Genomic DNA, 23,328 nt, shown 5'->3' with positions numbered 1-23,328 from the left:
ACTGCGGCAGGAGAAGAATGGGAGACTACAGCGGAGATGGCCCGAGATTCCCCCTGTGCAGAGATGGGAACTCGAACCCTAACACCATATGTATTATATTTTTCAGTTGCGCTTTTTATTTTTTTCTAGATATTAGCTTAGAATCTAACTTTAGATTTGCTTTCTTGCATTCTGCAAACAAGCTAAGCCAGAAAATTTCTAAGCTAGATTAGATTTGTACAAACTTACAAATTCTATCTGACTTGATTTAGCATACGTATTAATTAAATCCATTTTTCTTACCTTGAAATATCTCAGCTTGTAGTTCCTTTGTTAGACAACGCTGGGCTCCAGTCAACAACACGTCTATTTTCAGCACTTCCAATGCTATTGCTTGTCAATCCGGCTGACACCTGTTAAAGTCTCCTTACTCATAGGTTCTTGTGAGATCTTTGTGACTTGAAGTTTTGAAGTGGAATTCCTGAAAACTTGCACAACATCTAGTGAAGCTCTTCTCTCTTCCCCTGTATGCAAGATAAAGGAAATTCACGCAAAAATAGCACAAAAAATCAAAACTGGCTGGCTTGGCCAATGTTAAATATGCTTATTTTCGCACATTTATTTAATCAAGACTATTCACCAGGTGCATTACTCTTAAAGAAAAATGTCATGATATTCTCATAAAAAAGGTAGTGGTTTATTGAATTGTCCACAGAAAAACCACATTCCAGCAAAACATAAAATAGATGAAAAAGTTACGAACAGATTGTCCATGTGTAGATATCAGCACTTGATACTCATCTTTCCCAAAGTTCTGAATGGTAAAAGCCATCTGTCTGTGTGAAATCTGAAGGTCATCATGGCTACCGCTATCAGCTGTTCCTTCCTTCTGTGACTTGTCTGATGTCCATGGAGAATGATGGTGAAGGCAGGAGGTGACAGCCCCCACGTGACAAAAGCCCCCACACCCTCCTAAGAGGCGTTTATAAATGTGTCCCACAGACCACGTGTTCCCCTTTATATGGTGTTGAGCTACACACACAGAAATAGCCCTTTGTAATGTCAGCAAGAAGCAATGTGCTCAGCACAGAATTGAATAAGAATAATTCAATTAATAATTAATATTTAACAGTATTCCAGCTCTTATTGGAATCCATTTCTTCCTAAAAGAAATGCAGTATCACTATTTTGCAACATATAATTTGCATTGATCGACATGTACCCACACTCTTTGTTGTCTGCGGGTATTTTTAACCACATTAGATGCTCGTTGCACAAGAATCATAACTTGTCCCATGGTTTCAATGATCTCAAAGAGACCTTCCCATTTACTTTTCCTTTCATTTTTCCTGAAAGTTTTAATCATCACTTGAGCCCCTTTCTTGAATTTGGATTCATACGGTGGCTCCATTCTCTGCAATCTTGATGCAGCATATGGAAGAATTTTTTTCAAGTTTTCCTGCAACAATTGCAACCATTTGGACCTTGCAACAGCATCTTTTTGAGGTGTGGACAAAAATGGTTCATGTGGAAAAATCAATGGCATTTTTCTTCCTGTCATAAGTTCAAAAGGAGTAAACTGAGTTGTGGAAGAAGTTTTTCCTCTCACACTCAACAGTACAAAAGGTACAGCATCAACCCAAGTATTGCCTTTGTCCAATAGCATCTTGGCAATTCTGGATTTTATTGTTCTATTCATCCTTTCCACAATACCAGCAGACTGTGGAAGGTAAGGTACATGGAACTGTTGTACACCTAGAATAGTACAAACTGCTTGCATGATTTTTCCTGTAAAGTGACTCTATCTGAGGTGATCATTCTTGAGATCCCCCAAGTACAAAAGACATGATTAACTAATGCTGTAGCTGTAGACAAGGCATCATCTTTCAGAAGGAAAAGTTGGGGGGCCAGGGAGCACCACAACTGGGCGGATGTATTACTCCAAATACTAAAAGTATTATAATGAGGGGTGCCACTCAATGCATAGCTAAAAGGATTATATGAAGGAGGCAAGAAAAGAAACCGTGCATATAGGGCGCACACCCAAAGGGAATACAATATCAATAACAAAATATGACAATCGTTTATTAGAAAAAGAGACAAGTGCACAAGAATAAAAACATGCTAAAATACAACAGACACACCACCGGTCCCATAGTAAATGCTAGTCAATAGATGGCCCGAATACAGACAATAAATAACAGAGGCAAAAATACACCACCGATATAATGTTGGAATGAAAAAAATCAGACAATGTATAACAATGACCTAAAGTATAAAGTATGAAATACCATATATCCTATGTGTATATAATAACAGTATGACCCCCTACTTGAGTAGCCAACATATAACAGTATATAAATATGGATAGGCACATCGAGCTTGGGCGTCCCCAGACAACCATATGATAAATATAATGCCCTTATGTAGATGGAAATGCTAGAGCCACCAATACGGCCCCAATAAGCCAATTGGAAGAAAATAACAAATAGATATATAATCAAACAGGGAGTGGCCCAATAGGGGAACAATACCACTACAGCGGTATAGAAGTGCCAAAGAGGTAAAAACCTGTGGCACAAAGATAAGCAGATAAAGAGGGGTAAAGGATAAGTCACCCAGTTAGGTCATCCAGTAAGTGGCGTAGGCCGTCGGCCATCAGAAGTCAGCAGTAGGGGAAGGGGATCCCGGGATCCAGGGGGTGTGGGAGAGGCCCCACGCGTATCGCTGCTAGCCGCAGCTTCGTCAGGGGAAGTGCTGGGGAACAAGTCAGGGAATCTTAAATAGCGGTAGGTTAATAAGAAAGAATTGCCAGCAGGTGGGCAAGGAACGTATGGGTACATACCATAATCAACGTCAACGTAAGCGATATATGTGGGCACCTTCACAAGGATAAGTAATCGCAAGTAAAATGAAAGTGAAAGTACGCGCACAACGCCTAGTCCCGGGCATTAGCTTGGCGCTTGCGCACTGCACGCCGCTCAAGATAAAACTAGTGTGACGTAGGTAAGGCTGAATCAGCCCACAAAGAGGAACACAAATGGCGCATGCGCGGAGCGCAACTTCCAGCACCATAATCTGAAGCCGAGAACATAGGACACAGCGCCCTGATGTAGCACTGGCAGCAAAAAAAGGGGGGAGAGAGGGGTAAAGGCGACCAAACAGACTAAGCTAATAGCAAGGAGTTCTAAATTAGAAATTAAAAATAAAAAGGAGATTCAAATTGTCACAACGTGGATATACAGTACGTCAGTTCTGTTAGTTTGTCGCATATCAGCCAGCCATGTTCTGCCACTTACATTGTGTTGTGTTATACACTGGGCCTGAGTTGTGGTGCTGTCTCTCCCCAAAAAAGGGAGATTCAAATTGTCAAAAAGTGGATATAAGTCAGTTCTGTTAGTTTGTTGTATATCAGCCAGCCACGTTCTGCCACTTACATTGTGTTGTGTTATACACTGGGCCTGAGTTGCAGTGCAGTCTCCCCAAAATAAAAAGGGAGATTCAAATTGTCACAAAGTGGATATAAGTCAGTTCTGTTAGTTTGTCGCATATCAGCCAGCCACGTTCTGCCACTTACCGTACATTGTGTTGTGTTATACACTGGTCCTGAGTTGCGGTGCAGTCTCCCCCAAAAAAAGGGAGATTCAAATTGTCACAAAGTAGATATACGTCAGTTCTGTTAGTTTGTTGTATATCAGCCAGCCACGTTCTGCCACTTACATTGTGTTGTGTTATACACTGGGCCTGAGTTGCAGTGCAGTCTCCCCAAAATAAAAAGGGAGATTCAAATTGTCACAAAGTGGATATACGTCAGTTCTGTTAGTTTGTCGTATATCAGCCAGCCACGTTCTGCCACTTACATTGTGTTGTGTTATACACTGGGCCTGAGTTGCGGTGCAGTCTCCCCCCCAAAAAAGGAGATTCAAATTGTCACAAAGTGGATATACGTCAGTTCTGTTAGTTTGTCGCATATCAGCCAGCCACGTTCTGCCACTTACATTGTGTTGTGTTATACACTGGTCCTGAGTTGCGGTGCAGTCTCCCCCCCAAAAAAGGAGATTCAAATTGTCACAAAGTGGATATATGTCAGTTCTGTTAGTTTGTCATATATCAGCCAGCCACGTTCTGCCACTTACATTGTGTTGTGTTATATACTGGGCCTGAGTTGCGGTGCAGTCTCCCCAAAATAAAAAGGGAGATTCAAATTGTCACAAAGTGGATATACGTCAGTTCTGTTAGTTTGTCGTATATCAGCCAGCCACGTTCTACCACTTACATTGTGTTGTGTTATACACTGGGCCTGAGTTGCGGTGCAATCTCCCCAAAGTAAAAAGGGAGATTTAAATTCTCAACAAGTTTAGATACACCTTCTACCTTGTTTTACAGTACCATATAACGGTTGTTATTTTGGTAACATTTTCCCAAAAATGAGGAAGTCTGGTGGAAGAGGCCATGGGCGGTTGTTGCCAGCTGGTACTGATGGTGATGGTGGTGGTGGTGGAGCATCTGGTGGTAGTGGGAAAAGCAAAATAGCACCTAAGGCTGGAGATGTTGAGCCAGCGTCATCGTCTGGCTACACAAGGCCTCGAAGGCTCCATTATCTTGGAGTAGGAAAACCGCTTTTAAAGCCGGAGCAGCAGGAAAAAGTTTTGACTTTCCTTGCTGACGCAGCCTCTAGCTCTTTCGCCTCCTCTTCAGAAAGTTCCAAATATAAAAGCAGCGAGTCGTCAGTGGATGTTCCTGGTCAGGAACAAGACGTTTCCTTGTGTCCTTCACCCAAACCAAAAGTGAAGGATGCGTCAGGCGACATTACAGGTTACTCCATGGAGCTCTTTACACATACCGTGCCTGGGTTAGAAAGGGAAATTGTTAACTGCCCATTACAAGATAAATCGGACATGGAGTGCACTGATGCACAGCCACAGCTAGATTATTATGCTGTTCCATTGACTCAGATCACTAAATTGCCCTCGCAGTGTACTCAGCCAGAATCTGACCCTGATGAGACTATGGTGCCCCGTCCCAAACGCTATAGCACCTTACACGGTGACACAGAGGAAGGTGCACATGACATTGAAGAGGAGGTGATAGATGACCCAGTTGTTGACCCAGATTGGCAGCCATTGGGGGAAGAGGGTGCCACTGCCAGTAGCTCAGAAGCGGAGGAGGATGATCCGCAGCAGCCATCTACATCGCAACAGCTGTCATCTGGCAGGCCCGTATCAGGCCAAAAACGTGTGTCAAAAACAAAAACAGTTTTAGGACAGCATGTCCAACCGGTGAAAGTACCACAGCATGCAATGCCTGAAAAGGTATTCGATAGTAGGAAGAGTGCAATGTGGCAATTTTTTAACCAAGATCCAAATAATCAGTCAAAAGTTATCCGTAAGAAATGCTCAAAAACCTTTAGCAGAGGGAAGAATCTTCAAAATTTAAATACAACGTGCATGCGTAGACATTTAACCAGCATGCACTTGCAAGCCTGGACTAACTACCAAACGTCCCGTACCATTGGTGCACCTGCTCAGAATGAAGGTAGTCAGCAACGTTACATTGCTTCCCTCACTGTAAGCCCACCGGTTAGGACACCAGCAGTAAATGTGGAGGTATCGTCGCAAGGCCAAAGCAGTCAGGGAATCACAAGGTTTTTGGTAGGAAACACTATGTAGGCCAGCATCAAGAATACCATCACCAACCCTCTCTCAATCCGCCATGTCCACCACCACCACCACCGCTAGTTCCACCATATGCAGCTCTCCAGTCCAGCTCACCCTACAAGAGACTCTCGATAGGAAAAGAAAGTATTCTGTTATGATTGAACTGGTGGTTAGGAGCACTAGAAATGACCAGATGAGCAAACTAGTATTACAGGACGAGCTCTGGGAAGTGGGAGCTCTGCTGACCGCAAGTCCTAATCCTATCACAACAACTAGAAATAGCCGTGGAGCGTTCCTGACTCTGCCTAGATGCCTCTTCACAGCCTAAGAGCTAACTACCCCTAATGATAGAAAATACAGCCTACCTTGCCTCAGAGAAATTCCCCAAAGAAATAGGCAGCCCCCACATACATTGACTGTGAGTTAAGATGGAAGTCACAAACACAGGAATGAAATAGGTTTCAGCAAAGGAGGCCAGCCTTAACTAAACAGACTGAGGACAGAAAAGGTATCTTTGCGGTCAGCATAAAAACTAACAAAAAAACCACGCAGAGTGTGCAAAAGAAACCACCGCACCGACTCACGGTGCGGTGGTACCACTCTGCATCCCAGAGCTTCCAGCTAACAGGACAAAATCATTATAGCAAGCTGGACAAAAAAACAGTGGTAACAAATAAGCTAGCAGGGACTTAGCTTTTGCTGAAGTAGACAGGTCATCTGAAAGATCCAAGAGAACTGAACCAGTACTAGGACATTGACAGCTGGCATCAAGTAACGATCTGAGTGGAGTTAAATAGAGCAGCCAGCCAAGGCCTCAACGTGATCAGCTGGAGAATGAATCTCAGAACCAGCAGCTCCACTCACAGCCACCAGAGGGAGTCCATGAACAGAACTCGCCGAAGTACCATTCATAACCACAGGAGGGAGCTCGAGAACAGAATTCACAACAGTACCCCCCCCTTGAGGAGGGGTCACCGAACCCTCACCAGAGCCTCCAGGCCGATCCGGACGAGCCAAATGAAAGGCACGAACAAGATCGGCAGCATGAACATCAGAGGAAACCACCCAGGAATTATCCTCCTGACTAGGTACTGAAGTTTCCGTCTCGAAATACGTGAATCCAAAATCTTCTCCACCACATACTCCAACTCCCCCTCAACCAACACCGGGGCAGGAGGATCAACGGAGGGAACCATAGGAGCCACATATCTCTGCAATAACTACCTATGGAACACATTATGGATGGTGAAAGAAGCTGGAAGGTCCAAACGAAATGACACAGGATTAAGAATTTCAGAAATCTTATAAGGACCAATGAAACGAGGCTTAAACTTAGGAGACGAAACCTTCATAGGAACAAAACGAGACGACAACCAAACCAAATCCCCAACACGAAGTCGGGGACCAACACAGCGACGGCAGTTAGCGAAACGTTGAGCCTTCTCCTGGGGCAATGTCAAATTGTCCACTACATGAGTCCAAATTTGCTGCAACCTGTCCACCACAGAATCCACACCAGGACAGTCCGAAGGCTCAACCTGCCCTGAAGAAAAACGAGGGTGGAAACCAGAATTACAGAAAAAAGGCGAAACCAAAGTGGCCGAGCTGGCCCGATTATTAAGGGCGAACTCTGCCAAAAGCAAGAAGGACACCCAATCATCCTGATCAGCAGAAACAAAGCATCTCAGATATGTTTCCAAAGTCTGATTGGTTCGTTCGGTTTGGCCATTTGTCTGAGGATGGAAAGCTGAAGAAAAAGACAAATCAATGCCCATCTTAGCACAAAAGGACCGCCAAAATCTTGAAACAAACTGGGAACCTCTGTCCGACACGATGTTCTCCGGAATGCCATGTAAATGAACCACATGCTGGAAAAACAATGGAACCAAATCAGAGGAGGAAGGCAATTTAGGCAAAGGTACCAAATGGACCATCGTAGAGAAGCGATCACAAACCACCCAGATAACTGACATCCTCTGAGAGACAGGAAGATCTGAAATAAAATCCATGGAAATATGCATCCAGGGCCTCTTCGGGACCGGCAAGGGCAAAAGCAACCCACTGGCACGAGAACAGCAGGGCTTAGCCCGAGCACAAGTCCCACAAGACTGCACAAAAGAACACACATCTCGTGACAAGGAAGGCCACCAAAAGGATCTAGCCACAAAATCTCTGGTACCAAAGATTCCAGGATGACCAGCCAACACCGAACAATGAACCTCAGAGATAACTCTACTAGTCCATCTATCAGGGACAAACAGCTTCTCCGCTGGGCAACGGTCAGGTCTATCAGCCTGAAACTCCTGCAGCACCCGCCGCAAATCAGGGGAGATGGCAGACAAAACTACCCCCTCTTTGAGAATACCAGCCGGCTCAGGAACTCCCGGAGAATCAGGCACAAAACTCCTTGAAAGGGCATCAGCCTTCACATTCTTAGAACCCGGAAGGTACGAAACCACAAAATTGAAGCGGGAGAAAAACAGCGACCATCGAGCCTGTCTAGGATTCAACCGCTTGGCAGACTCGAGATAAGTCAGATTCTTGTGATCCGTCAAGACCACCACGAGATGCTTGGCTCCTTCAAGCCAATGTTGCCACTCCTCAAACGCCCACTTCATAGCCAACAACTCTCGATTGCCCACATCATAATTGCGCTCAGCAGGCAAAAACTTTCTAGAAAAGAAAGCACATGGTTTCATCACAGAGTCATCAGAACCTCTTTGAGACAAAACAGCCCCTGCTCCAATCTCAGAAGCATCCACCTCGACCTGAAATGGGAGCGAAACATCTGGCTGACACAATACAGGGGCAGAAGAAAAACGACGCTTCAGCTCCTGAAAAGCCTCAACGGCCGCAGAGGACCAATTGACCACATCAGCACCTTTCTTGGTCAAATCAGTCAATGGTTTAACAACACTAGAAAAATTAGCGATGAAGCGACAGTAAAAATTAGCAAAGCCCAGGAATTTCTGAAGGCTCTTCACAGAAGTAGGCTGAGTCCAATCATAAATGGCCTGAACTTTAACACGGTCCATCTCGATAGTAGAAGGGGAAAAAATGAAGCCCAAAAATGAAACCTTCTGAACTCCAAAAAGACATTTAGACCCCTTCACAAACAAGGAATTAGCACGAAGGACCTGGAACACCATTCTGACCTGCTTCACATGAGACTCCCAATTGTCCGAAAAGACCAAAATATCATCCAAATATACAATCATGAATCTATCCAGGTACTTTCGGAAGATGTCATGCATAAAGGACTGAAACACAGATGGAGAATTAGAAAGCCCGAATGGCATCACCAAGTACTCAAAATGGCCCTCGGGCGTATTAAATGCTGTTTTCCATTCGTCGCCCCGTTTAATACGCACAAGATTATACGCCCCTCGAAGATCTATCTTGGTGAACCAGCTAGCTCCCTTAATCCGAGCAAACAAATCAGACAGTAGCGGCAAAGGGTACTGAAATTTGACGGTCATTTTATTGAGAAGGCGATAATCTATACAAGGTCTCAGAGAACCATCCTTCTTGGCCACAAAAAAGAACCCTGCTCCCAACGGTGACGATGACGGGCGAATATGCCCTTTCTCCAAGGACTCCTTTATATAACTCCGCATTGCAGCGTGTTCTGGCACAGATAAATTGAACAGTCGGCCCTTCAGAAACTTACTACCAGGAATCAAATTAATAGCACAATCGCAATCCCTATGAGGAGGTAGGGCAAATACATCCCGGTAATCTGACAAGAACTCAGGGACTTCAGAAGGATTGAAAGATGAAATAGACAACAATGGGACATCCCCATGTACCCCTTGACAACCCCAGCTGGATACAGACATTGATTTCCAATCCAATACTGGATTATGGACCTGTAGCCATGGCAAACCCAAAACGACCACATCATGCAGATTATGCAACACCAAAAAGCGAATATCCTCCTGATGTGCAGGAGCCATGCACATGGTCAATTGAGTCCAGTACTGAGGCTTATTCTTGGCCAAAGGTGTAGCATCAATTCCTCTCAATGGAATAGGATACTGTAAGGGCTCCAAGAAAAAACCACAGCGCCTGGCAAACTCCAAGTCCATCAAATTCAGGGCAGCGCCTGAATCCACAAATGCCATAACAGAATAGGACGACAAAGAGCAAATCAGAGTAATGGACAAAAGAAATTTTGGCTGTACCGTACCAATGGTGGCAGACCTAGCGAACCGTTTAGTGCGCTTAGGACAATCAGAGATAGCGTGAGTGGAGTCACCACAGTAAAAACACAGCCCATTCTGACGTCTGTACTCTTGCCGTTCAGCTCTGGTCAAGGTCCTGTCACATTGCATAGGCTCAGGCCTCTGCTCAGAAAACACCGCCAAATGGTGCACATTTTTGCGCGCACGTAAGCGTCGATCGATCTGAATGGCCAAGGACATAGACTCATTCAGACCAGCAGGCATGGGGAATCCCACCATAACATCCTTAAGGGCTTCAGAAAGACCCTTTCTGAAAATTGCCGCCAGGGCACATTCATTCCACTAAGTAAGCACAGACCACTTTCTAAACTTCTGACAATATACCTCCGCTTCATCCTGACCCTGACACAAAGCCAGCAAAATTTTCTCTGCCTGATCCACTGAATCTGGTTCATCATAAAGCAATCCAAGCGCCAGAAAAAACGCATCTACATTACGCAATGCAGGATCTCCTGGTGCAAGGGAAAATGCCCAGTCTTGAGGGTCGCCACGCAGCAAAGAAATAATGATTTTTACTTGCTGAATGGGGTCACCAGAGGAGCGGGGTTTCAAAGCAAAAAACAGTCTACATTTATTTTTGAAATTCAGGAACTTAGATCTATCCCCAGAAATCAAATCAGGAATTGGAATTCTGGGTTCTAACATCGGGTTCTGAACTACATAATCTTGAATGCCTTGCACCCTTGCAGTGAGTTGATCCACACAAGAGGACAGACCTTGAATGTCCATATCTACACCTGTGTCCTGAACCACCCAGAGATTTAGGGGAAAAGAGAAACAAAACACACTGCAGAGGAAAAAAAAATGGTCTCAGAACTTCTCTTATCCCTCTATTGAGATGCATTAACACTTTGTGGGCCAGCTGTACTGTTATGATTGAACTGGTGATTAGGAGCACTAGAAATGACCAGATGAGCAAACTAGTATTACAGGACGAGCTCTGGGAAGTGGGAGCTCTGCTGACCGCAAGTCCTAATCCTATCACAACAACTAGAAATAGCCGTGGAGCGTTCCTAACTCTGCCTAGACGCCTCTTCACAGCCTAAGAGCTAACTACCCCTAATGATAGAAAATACAGCCTACTTTGCCTCAGAGAAATTCCCCGAAGAAATAGGCAGCCCCCCACATATATTGACTGTGAGTTAAGATGGAAGTCACAAACACAGGAATGAAATAGGTTTCAGCAAAGGAGGCCAGCCTTAACTAAACAGACTGAGGACAGAAAAGGTATCTTTGCGGTCAGCATAAAAACTAACAAAAAAACCACGCAGAGTGTGCAAAAGAAACCACCGCACCGACTCACGGCGCGGTGGTGCCACTCTGCATCCCAGAGCTTCCAGCTAACAGGACAAAATCATTATAGCAAGCTGGACAAAAAAACAGTGGTAACAAATAAGCTAGCAGGGACTTAGCTTTTGCTGAAGTAGACAGGTCATCTGAAAGATCCAAGAGAACTGAACCAGTACTAGGACATTGACAGCTGGCATCAAGTAACGATCTGACTGGAGTTAAATAGAGCAGCCAGCCAAGGCCTCAACGAGATTAGCTGGAGAATGAATCTCAGAACCAGCAGCTCCAGTCACAGCCACCAGAGGGAGTCCATGAACAGAACTCGCCGAAGTACCATTCATAACCACAGGAGGGAGCTCGAGAACAGAATTCACAACAGTATTCATCCTCTCATCCGCGTACACAGGGTTTGAATGCCCACATTGCTAGACTGATCTTGTTAGAGATGATGCCCTACCGGTTGGTTGAAAGCGAAGCTTTCAAAGACCTGATGGCCTACGCAGTACCACGCTATGACCTACCCAGTCGGCACTTCTTTGCGAGAAAAGCCATCCCAGCCCTCCACCAGCATGTCAAAGACCGCATTGTCCATGCACTGAGGCAATCAGTCAGTGGAAAGGTGCACCTCACAACAGATACATGGACCAGTAGGCATGGCCAGGGACATTACGTGTCCATCACGGCGCACTGGGTTAATGTGGTGGATGCAGGGTCCACAGGGGACAGCCATAGTGGGACAGTTCTGCCTAGCCCACGGTCTAGGAAACAGTTGGCTTTAGGCGTTCGCCACCCCTCCTCCTCCTCCAGAAGCGAAAGCTCGTCCACAGAGCGCAGTCGCATGACCACTCCATCCGCAGCTGCCAGCGTTGCACACGAGGTGTCCCATTATCAAACAGCTAGTGGTAAGCGGCAGCAGGCTGTCTTACAAATGAAGAGTTTGGGCGACAACAGACACACTGCGGAAGTACTGTCCGAGTACTTGCAGCAAGAAACTCGGTCATGGCTGGGCAGTGTACATCTTGAGGCAGGCAAGGTAGTCAGTGATAACGGAAGGAATTTTATGGCTGCCATAGCCCTTTCACAACTGAAACACATACCTTGCCTGGCTCACACCTTGAACCTGGTGGTGCAGTGCTTCCTGAAAAATTATCCGGGGTTACCAGCCCTGCTCCTGAAGGGGCAAAGACTTTGCTCGCACATCCGCCGGTCGCCCGTACACTCCAGCCGTATGCTGAACCATCAGCGATCGCTGAAGCTTCCCCAGCACTGCCTAATAATCGACGTTGCAACAAGGTGGAACTCCACACTGCACATGCTTCAGAGGCTGTGTGAACAGAGGCGTGCTGTAATTTATTTGTGGGAGGATACACATACACTGGCAGGCACTTGGATGGGAGACATGGAGTTGTCTGGTGTGCAGTGGTCGAAGCTACAAGACCTCTGTCAAGTCCTTCAGTGTTTTGAGGAATGCACACGGCTGGTAAGTGCAGACAACGCCATCATAAGCATGAGCATCCCACTAATGCATCTGCTGATGCAAAGTTTGACGCACATTAAGGAGCAGGCGTCTGCAGCCGAGGAGGAGGGAAGCCTTGATGACAGTCAGCCATTGTCTGCTCAAGGAACTCTCCTGGATGAGGTGGCGGACGAAGAGGAGGAGGAGGAGGATGATGGGGATGAATATTTATGGGAGGATGCTTCTCAGGGGGCAACAGAAACTGGTGGCATTGCAAGGTCAGGTACAGGTTTTTTCGGGACACAAGTTGATTTGCAAGAAAGTGCTCCTCAACCCAGCACAAGCAGTGAATTGACACCTGGAACATTGGCCCACATGGCTGAGTATGCCTTGCGTATCCTTAAAAGGGACCCCTGCATTATCAAAATGATGACCGATGACGATTACTGGTTGTCCTGCCTCCTGGATCCACGCTATAAAGGGAAATTGCAAAATATCATGCCACATGAGAACCTTGAGCAAATATTGGCTGCCAAACAAGCAACTCTTGTAGACCGTTTGGTTCAGGCATTCCCAGCACACAGCGGCGGTGATGGTTCTCACACGAGCCGTAGGGGGCAACATGGTAGATGTGTTAGAGGTGCACAAATCCGAAGTGGCGTTGGACAGAGGGGTTTTATGGCCAGGTTGTGGAGTGATTTCGCAATGACCGCTGACACGACAGGTATTGCTGCATCGATTCAAAGTGACAGGAGACAGCATTTTTCCAGTATGGCTACAAACTACTTTTCCTCCCTCATCGATGTTCTCCCTCACAGGTCATTCCCCTTTGATTACTGGGCATCTAAAATAGACACTTGGCCTGAATTGGCAGAATATGCATTACAGGAGCTCGCTTGCCCTGCTGCTAGTGTGCTATCCGAAAGAATCTTCAGTGCTGCTGGTTCAATACTGACCGAAAAAAGGACATGTCTGGCTACCCGAAATGTTGATGCTCTAACCTTCATTAAAATGAACCAATCATGGATTTCAAATTATTTGGCCCCACCTTCCCCTGCTGACACGTAGCTTGCCTGAAAAATGTCTTGCTTTTGGCCTCCTCTTACTGACTTATCCAATTCCTCCATTTGCAGCTGCTGAATGTCCACCATAGGCCATTTTTATACCTCCCTAAATGGGCTGACTCCCCCCACAGGGCCGTGGTCACCACCTGGCGCAAGCACCCGTGCAAGTGCCGTTTGCCTGGACAGGTGGGTGTGCCCACTCTTGGGCGATGGCACTGGTACAGGGTCCCTCATAGTACAATGAAGTGTCTCTGATGGTGGTGGTGCACAACCAACGTCAGACACACCGTCGTAATATGAGGGGCCCTGTGCCAGTACCGCCGCCCACGAGAGAGTGTTCCCCCCAGCTCGAACAGTGCTCTACCACTTGCAATACTTACCGCTCCCTGCTCCACCGCTGTGTAGTCTGTGCTGTTAAATCTTTCAATGGCACTGCCAATACAAATTTGTTGAAATGATAGATGATAGTTAAAATATACAGGGGCCCTGGCCTCCATTTAGACCAGTTAATACTTTGCGCCTACTACCACTGTCTGCTACTCAGCAGAGGAGCCCACCCCTGTACCTAGCTATGCCACCTGTTTATTTATGAACAATTTTTTGGCAGAAATTTAGCCTACTTACTTATTTGGGCCAACTCACTGTGTCTGCCCCTCATTACAGTTGTCCTCCACTGAACAAAGCAATGCCGCCTGGTTAATCGTGTTACCAATTTTGAACTGCATTTGGCCTATTTACTTATTTGGGCCTACTCAGTGTGTCAGCCACTCCTTACAGTTGTCCTCTGCTGAACAAAGCAATGCCGCCAGTTTAGTCCTGTTACCAATTTTGAACTGCATTTAGCCTACTTATTTGGGCCTACTCGCTGTGTCAGCCACTCCTTACAGTTGTCCTCCGCTGAACAAAGCAATGCCGCCTGGTTAGTCGTGTTACCAATTTTGAACTGCATTTAGCCTATTTACTTATTTGGGCCTACTCAGTGTGTCAGCCACTCCTTACAGTTGTCCTCCGCTGAACAAAGCAATGCCGCCAGTTTAGTCCTGTTACCAATTTTGAACAGCATTTAGCCTACTTACTTATTTGGGTCTACTCACTGTGTCAGCCACTCCTTATAGTTATCCTCCGCTGAACAAAGCAATGCCACCTGGTTAGTCCTGTTACCAATTTTGAACTGCATTTAGCCTACTTACTTATTTGGGCTTACTCACTGTGTCAGCCACTCCTTACAGTTGTCCTCCGCTGAACAAAGCAATGCCGCCTGGTTAGTCCTTTTACCAATTTTGAACTGCATTTAGCCTACTTACTTATTTGGGCCTACTCACTGTGTCAGCCACTACTTACAGTTGTCCTCCACTGAACAAAGCAATGCCGCCTGTTTAGTCATGTTACCAATTTTGAACTGCATTTAGCCTACTTTATAATTTGGGCCTACTAACTGTGTCTGCCCCTCATTACAATTGTCCTCCACTGAACAAAGCAATGCCGCCAGTTTAGTCCTGTTACCAATTTTGAACTGCATTTAGCCTACTTACTTATTTGGGCCTACTCACTGTGTCAGCCACTACTTACAGTTGTCCTCCACTGAACAAAGCAATGCCGCCTGTTTAGTCATGTTACCAATTTTGAACTGCATTTAGCCTACTTTATAATTTGGGCCTACTAACTGTGTCTGCCCCTCATTACAATTGTCCTCCACTGAACAAAGCAATGCCGCCAGTTTAGTCCTGTTACCAATTTTGAACTGCATTTAGCCTACTTACTTATTTGGGCCTACTCACTGTGTCAGCCACTACTTACAGTTGTCCTCCACTGAACAAAGCAATGCCGCCTGTTTAGTCATGTTACCAATTTTGAACTGCATTTAGCCTACTTTATAATTTGGGCCTACTAACTGTGTCTGCCCCTCATTACAATTGTCCTCCACTGAACAAAGCAATGCCGCCAGTTTAGTCCTGTTACCAATTTTGAACTGCATTTAGCCTACTTAATTATTTGGGCCTACTAACTGTGTCTGCCACTCCTTACAGTTGTCCTCCGCTGAACAAAGCAATGCCGCCTGTTTAGTTCTGTTACCAATTTTGAACTGCATTTAGCCCACTTTATTATTTGTGCCTACTCACTGTGTCTGCCACTCCTTACAGTTGTCCTCCGCTAAACAAAGCAATGCCGACTGTTTAGTCCTGTTACCAATTTTGAACTGCATTTAGCCTACTTTATTATTTGGGCCTATATCTGTGTTTCCTCCTCATCCTGCCCATTGCCCAGCCACTGCTAGATGAGTCTGCTGGTACATTGACCCAGACCACTACATTCCCCTTGCACTCTACACAGCCAGAATCTGACCCTGCTGAAAGTCAGGTTTCTCTTCCTGCATACTATACCACCTTACACGGGGACAAAGAGGAAGGTGCAGATGAAATTGCAGGTTCCTTCATCAGGTAGGGGGGCATACTCGTTGGCGAGATCACTGGCACAGGGCCCCTCATAGTATGCAAAAGTGTCTCTACCGGTGGGAGGCGCTACCCGCCGTCAAACACACCGCCGTACTATGAGGGGCCCTGTGCCAGTGCCAATGCCAACGAGTGGGCCCCCCCTGCTTGCTCAGGATCACAGCACTTGCAAAGTTGAAATACTTACCTCTCCCTGCTCCACCGCCTTGACATATTCCGCGTTTCCTGGGCCCACGAACATCTTGAGCCAGCCCTACCCCCCCACAACTTTAGCCAAATGACCCCCAGTTTTCAATGCCTAACTATTCTTATAAAATAAATTAAGATTGACAAGCTTCAGTAATAAGAATTGATGTTTTTGGCATTAAAATGGGCACTGTAGGTGTTTTCCTGTCCTCCACTCACTGCCGACTTTGATTCCCCATTGACTTGCATTGGGTTTCGTGTTTGTCGGCCCCCGACTTTTCGCAATAATCGGCCGATTTCACCCGACCCGACTTTTGACAAAGTCGGGTTTCGCAAAACTTGACTCGATCCGAAAAAAGTAAAAGTCGCTCAACTCTAGTCATAATTATGGTCCAGCAAAATTAATTCTATTTCCTCCATTTTGTTGGCGAGGCTTCTGGCATAAGTATACATGCACTTTATGTATCTCTCTTTCACTCTATTCTTTCTTATAATATTAACTGTACTAACCCCACCGCCCATGCCACCCCCCAATTTATTTATTTGTGCCCAGGTCACTATCTGCACTATCTTCCCCTCTTATAAAATGAATACCCTCCCCCAATCCCTAGTTTAAACACTCCTACAACCTTCTAGCCATTTTCTCCCCCAGCACAGCTGCACCCTCCCCATTGAGGTGCAGCCAGTCCCTAGCGTAGAACCTGTAGCCAAATGAGAAGTCGTCCCAGTTCTCCAGGAACCCGAACCCCTCCTTCCTACACCAATTCCTGAGCTACTTATTTATCTCCCTAATCTCCTGTTGCCTCTCTGGTGTGGCATGTGGTACAGGCAGTATTTCAGAGAATATCACCTTGGATGTCCTTACTTTAAGCTTGCAGCCTAATTCCCTGAAATCATCTTTAAGGACCTTCCACCTACCTCTAACTTTGCCATTTGTGCCAATGTGCACCATGACAGCTGGGTCCTCACCAGCCCCTCCCAATAATCTGTCAACCCGATCAGCAATGTGTCGGACTCCAGCGCCAGGTAGGCAGCACACTGTTCGACGATCCCTGTCTTTGTGACAGATTGCCCTATCTGGTCCCCTAATAATTGAGTTCCCCTCAACCAGCACCTGTCTGGCCTGCCCTGCTCTCCTATTTCCCTCCTTACTGTAGCAGTCACTCCTCCGGCTTTCAGAGGACATGCCTTGCTTCAGCAGTGCTACCCCCGTACTGGCATCCCCCTCATCTGCCAACTTAGCAATCTTATTAGGGTGAGCCAGATCAGGACTAGCCTCCCTGGCATTCTTCCCTTTATCACGCCTTCTAACTGTCACCCAGCTGGCTGCCTCACTGTTCTGCAGTTCCTTACTAACATCCTCCCCACATCTATCCCGTTGAGTGTCTGCTCAGTCAGCAGAAGACTACTTTCCATGTTGTCTATGGATCAGTGTTGCCATCTTCACATTTAGATTCAGTATCTGGGCTTCCAAATGCACAACGTGCTCACATCTCGCACAGCAGTATGCACCCTCGACCGGCTGCTCAAGGATTGCATACATGTGGCAAGATGTGCACTGGATGGCATTAACAATAGTGGAGCACATTTCCTAATGGGGATTGAACCAGACAGACAGAAATGTTAAGTAAAAAGAAATATAAAGAAATATAAAGCATTATAAAAAGTATTAATAAAATACAGACAGCAATTCAGTTATTCCTCTCTTGGAAAACTCTCTGAATCCAAAGTCACTGAATCACAAGTCAAACCCTTAATTGTGTTCGCGCTTACACTCCTGTCACACTCAGTTTGTTCACACTCACTAAGGAAGAAAATTTAAAGCGTTTTTTTTACAGAGTGTAGCCAGAGGCCTAATTGGAGGAAGTTTAATATCTGTTGTAGTGTGAGTAGTGTTGAGCGATACCGTCCGATACTTGAAAGTATCGGTATCGGAAAGTATCGGCCGATACCGGCAAAGTATCGGATCCAATCCGATACCGATACCCGATACCAATACAAGTCAATGGGACTCAAGTATCGGACGGTATTCCTGATGGTTCCCAGGGTCTGAAGGAGAGGAAACTCTCCTTCAGGCCCTGGGAACCATATTAATGTGTAAAAGAAAGAATTAAAATAAAAAATATTGCTATACTCACCTCTCCGACGCAGCCTGCACCTTACCGAGGGAAGCGGCAGCGTTCTTTGTTTAAAATTCGCGCGTTTACTTGGTTACGTGAAGTCCCGGCTTGTGATTGGTCGCGGCGGCCATGTTGCCGGGACGCGGACCAATCACAGCAAGCCGTGACGTAATTTCAGGTCCTACAGGATTTTAAAATTACGTTCCGGCGTTGTGATTGGTCCGCGTCCCGGCAACATGGCCGCCGCGACCAATCACAAGCCGGGACGTCACGGGAGGCTGGACACGCGCGCATTTTAAAATGTGCGCGTGTCCAGCCTCCCGTGACGTCCCGGCTTGTGATTGGTTACGTCGCCCATGTGACCACGACGCGCCCAATCACAACGCCGGAATGTAATTTTAAAATCCTGCAAGGACCTGAAATTACGTCACGGCTTGCTGTGATCGGTCCGCGTCCCGGCAACATGGCCGCCGCGACCAATCACAAGCCGGGACTTCACGTAACCAAGTAAACGCGCAAATTTTAAACAAACAACGCTGCCGGTTCCCTCGCTGAGGTCCGGGCTGCGTCGGAGAGGTGAGTATAGCAATATTTTTTATTTTAATTCTCTCTTTTACACATTATTACATTAATGTTGTTTCGATACCCGATACCCGATACCACAAAAGTATCGGATCTCGGTATCGGAATTCCGATACAGCAAGTATCGGCCGATACCCGATACTTGCAGTATCGGAATGCTCAACACTAAGTGTGAGTGTGGACGGAGCAGGAGAAATTGCCCTCTGGCAGCAAACCAACCAACAGCTCAATGCACTTCCAAAGGACTGGATGCCCCAACCAGCTGCCACTTATAAACCCTTAATTATGAACCCCCACCCTTAATTAATCCCTTGTGAGTAAAGCTACATCTCAGGATTTTAGTGCAATGTAGATAACTCTTAAACACACAGATAGTAAAATAAGAAACTGTAAACCTGATGAGAGAAATGATGATAATGAGAAATAACACAGGTAAAAAGTATTGTGTACATGAAAAAAGGTGCAAAAGGCCTTTGAAAGCCATGACATCTTCTGAAATCTATTAGTAATTAAAAGCAATCCTGCCACTTAGTTAAAAATAATGTCAGTTGATTCAGCCAATGGGCTATATCAGTGTTACCCAAGTCCGTTCCTCAAGAGCCACCAACAGGTCATGTTTTCAGTATTTCCTTTGTATTGCACAGGCAATAATTCCATCACCTGTGCAATACTAAGGAAATCCTGAAAACATGACCTGTTGGTGGCTCTTCAAGACCGGAGTTGGGGAACACTGGGCTATATAAAGGTATCTCCTGATCTGAACCCAATCGAACACCTATGGGGAATTCTGAAGATAAAAATTGAGCATCAGTCTTCATCCAGGCTTTAAAAGTGGTAGTGCTTGAAGAATCAAAAACTTAAATGTTGCAGTATGTGCCCAAATTGATGCCTACAAGATTTGGTGTTTGTTGTTAAAAAATCATGGAGGTTCTGCAAAATAGTAGAAGTAGTAGTTTTTGAAGTGGGATGTGTTAATTTTTTATTTTTGCATCAACTAGTGTAAGTAAAACTGAAGGTTTTGTAATGGATGTTGATAAGGAATAACTTCTCAGTCTCCCAATGATGACGTCACAACCTTGTTAGGGTTAAAAGGTTTATTGTAGCCACAAGAGCTCTGATCTATGATAGAACAGAACTAACTTCATTGTCTCGAGGTACAACTCTTATAGTAATTTCATAGGAGGGAGTACAGGTGGGGGGACATAGGAGAATCATGAATCAACCAATCATTATACAGAACAAACAATTAACAACCAATCATGTTACAACACGGTATTTTAAGCTAAAGGTAAAAGATACAGTGTAAAGAGTTTTTGATGTTCAAGGTTGATACCCTAGACCATACTGACCCTAAGGGTACCGTCACACAGTGCAATTTTGATCGCTACGACGGTACGATTCGTGACGTTCTAGCGATATCATTACGATATCGCAGTGTCTGACACGCAGCAGCGATCAGGGATCCTGCTGAGAATCGTACGTCGTAGCAGATCGTTTGGAACTTTCTTTTCGTCGCTTGATCACCCGCTGACATCGCTGGATCGTTGTGTGTGACAGCGATCCAGCGATGTCTTCGCTTGTAACCAGGGTAAACATCGGGTAACTAAGCGCAGGGCCGCGCTTAGTAACCCGATGTTTACCCTGGTTACCAGCGTAAACGTAAAAAAACAAACAGTACATACTCACCCGTCGGTGTCCTTCAGGTCCCTTGCCGTCTGCTTCCTGCTCTGAGTGCCGGCCGGAAAGTGAGAGCAGATCGCAGCGGTGCTGCGCTCTGCTCTCACTGTACGGCTGCACTCAGAGCAGGAAGCAGACGGCAAGGGACCTGAAGGACACCGACGGGTGAGTATGTACTGTTTGTTTTTTTACGTTTACGCTGGTAACCAGGGTAAACATCGGGTTACTAAGCGCGGCCCTGCGCTTAGTTACCCGATGTTTACCCTGGTTACCCGGGGACTTCGGCATCGCTCCAGCGCCGTGATTGCAACGTGTGACCGCAGTCTACGACGCTGGAGCGATGATCATACGATCGCTGCGACGTCACGGATCGTGCCGTCGCAGCGATGAAAATTTCAATGTGTGACGGTACCCTTAGGTCAGCGTGACCAGGGCACACAGCTTTCTGTAAATACCACAGTAGCTTCTGTCAACATTGTATCTTTGCTTAGTGATTGCTGATAATTTGAGGACATAGATTCTACTTGCTATAATCTAAGTTTTATTCTGTTAAGAGGAATACTTAAAGGGAAATGGGAAGGAATTTAAAGGTGAGGTAGAATATGGTTTATTAATTTCCTTATCAGATGTTATATTTTTAACCTTACCTTTATGTTATGGGTTAAATGTTCTATGAAGCTCAGTCCTGTCAAAATTTTGGATATTGTTAAAATACTGGAGGATAGATATGTGTCACTTAGGATGTTAGGCTCAGTGATATGAACCTGGTAAAATACTCCTGCATACTAAGTGCTGAGAGAGGTTAATCAGCCATATTAAGTGTTGTATTTTTGTGAAGTGTAGGTGGGAGGCTGTCCGCCATATCTACACCTCTTTGTGTGGTTTAGAAGGTAAATGTAGAGCGTTTGGACTCATTCAGTGTTCTGTGTGTCTGGAGATGAGCTCTTCAGAACTGTGCTTGTGTTAAAGTTGTCGGGACCACACTCAGTCGGAGCAGCCTTTGGAAGTGGGGAATCACCAGAAATAATACACAAGACACGTCTCGTATAGTATATCACTGGGAAGCCTCTGTTGCACGCCTGCCTTCAAGGTGCTATCCCCTCTTTATATAGTTGTACAGGTAGTTTCAGTGGTTATACAAGTTTTGCTTGTTTAAACAAAGAGAGAAAAGAGAAGACAAAAAAAACAGTTTCGGCTATGTGATAGTTTCACAACAAACAAAACAGTACAGTTTCGCCTAAGTGGCAGTTTCACAAACAAAAAATAGGATTTCACACTATAGCTAAAATGTCCTTGAATGGACAGGTCAATATTGATCACAAATTCTTTTTGGTTCATTGAGGTAACCATTTTTGTTCCGCTCTTCACAATCCCCCCTTTGACATATTCCATTCAAAACCTTGTCATATAGACGATTATTTTAGTCATTCTTTTTGTGATATTACAAAAAAAAACTAAAAACTTTATATTCTCCCATCCATTACACAAAATTTATTTGTGCATACCGAGATACCCTTGAGTACAACCTTGAATAATACATATATAATTACAATAACTATAACTGTATGTATTAGGCTTTGCATAATCCCGGTAACCCACCCACCGATCCCCCTGAACCAATTGGCCGGGTTAAGAAAAGAAAAGGTATCTGACCACCAGCTATCCTTATTTTGGTCATTGTCTTTGTCATACTGATCCCTGAGTCGTTGTACGTCTTCTAATTTAAATCTCATACTCATAGTACTATTCGGGTCTATATAATGACAGCAGGTGGGTCCGATGATTTGACACATACCCCCTTGTGAGGCAGTTAGGTAATCCAATACCAGGGTATGTTGGTTAGTGACTATTATAAGCTGATTCTGTACAGCTATACTAGTATTTAATATGTCCAATATATCCCAAATCTGGTCATCTAGATAATCCGTGGCTCTAACTAATTTATAGTATTGCCAGGTTGGTTGTTGGCCAGGTTGTCTGAACAATTAGGCCAAGCGAATATTTCTTCAGCTGACACGGGAACTGCTAGAAAAGGTATACTTGTGGCTGATACTGGTGAATGGGTACAGATCCAACAATCTGCCAGGGGTTGCGTATTATTTAACAAATCATGCACTAATTTTCTATGATGTTGTACGAATCTATTGTTCAAAGGGGCTAGAGAATTCAATCTTTCCCATGCCTCCGTTGAGGTTAACATTATTAACATCAATATCATGAGTCTTATACTGCTTTTTTGCAATGGCTTGCATGTATCCATGATGCCTTTCCTTCAAGCTTGACTGCTGTTGGAGTTGTTAACAGGACTTGGAAAGGTCCGTCAAATCTCGGTTCCAGAGTCTTTCTGGTGTGTCTTTTCACGTAGATTTGATCACCAGGTTCCAACTTGTGGCCTCCTTCGAGATTTTCTGGATCTGGAAGGGAAGCAAAAACTTGCGAATGCACTTTAGTTAAACGTTTTTGTAATTCTTGTACATAAGCAGTTAAAGTCTCAGTATTCAACATCAGTTGTTGTGGAAAATAACAACCCAAATTTGCTGCTCTACCAAAAAGAATCTCATGTGGTGACAGCTTAGCCTTCCCCCTTGGGGCGTTTCGGATGGAATACAGGGCAAGTGGTAGA

At 45.2% G+C, this 23,328-nt stretch overlaps 1 long non-coding RNA gene across 1 annotated transcript in view; it reads right to left on the bottom strand.

The window, feature by feature from the left end:
* Positions 1-338: 338 nt before the first annotated feature.
* The window catches only part of LOC143818150 (uncharacterized), a 120,508-nt gene continuing 97,518 nt past the window's right edge, over positions 339-23,328 (bottom strand). Inside the window, exon 3 of the long non-coding RNA XR_013224345.1 lies at positions 339-503. This is a non-coding gene — a long non-coding RNA (uncharacterized LOC143818150). The remainder of the gene's footprint in view (positions 504-23,328) is intronic.

This window comes from Ranitomeya variabilis, chromosome 3 (genome assembly GCF_051348905.1).
Source record: "Ranitomeya variabilis isolate aRanVar5 chromosome 3, aRanVar5.hap1, whole genome shotgun sequence".
NCBI classification, from domain to species: Eukaryota; Metazoa; Chordata; class Amphibia; order Anura; family Dendrobatidae; genus Ranitomeya; species Ranitomeya variabilis.
The sequence above is the reverse complement of the archived record's forward strand: the minus strand, read 5'-3'. Positions and strand labels throughout refer to the sequence as shown.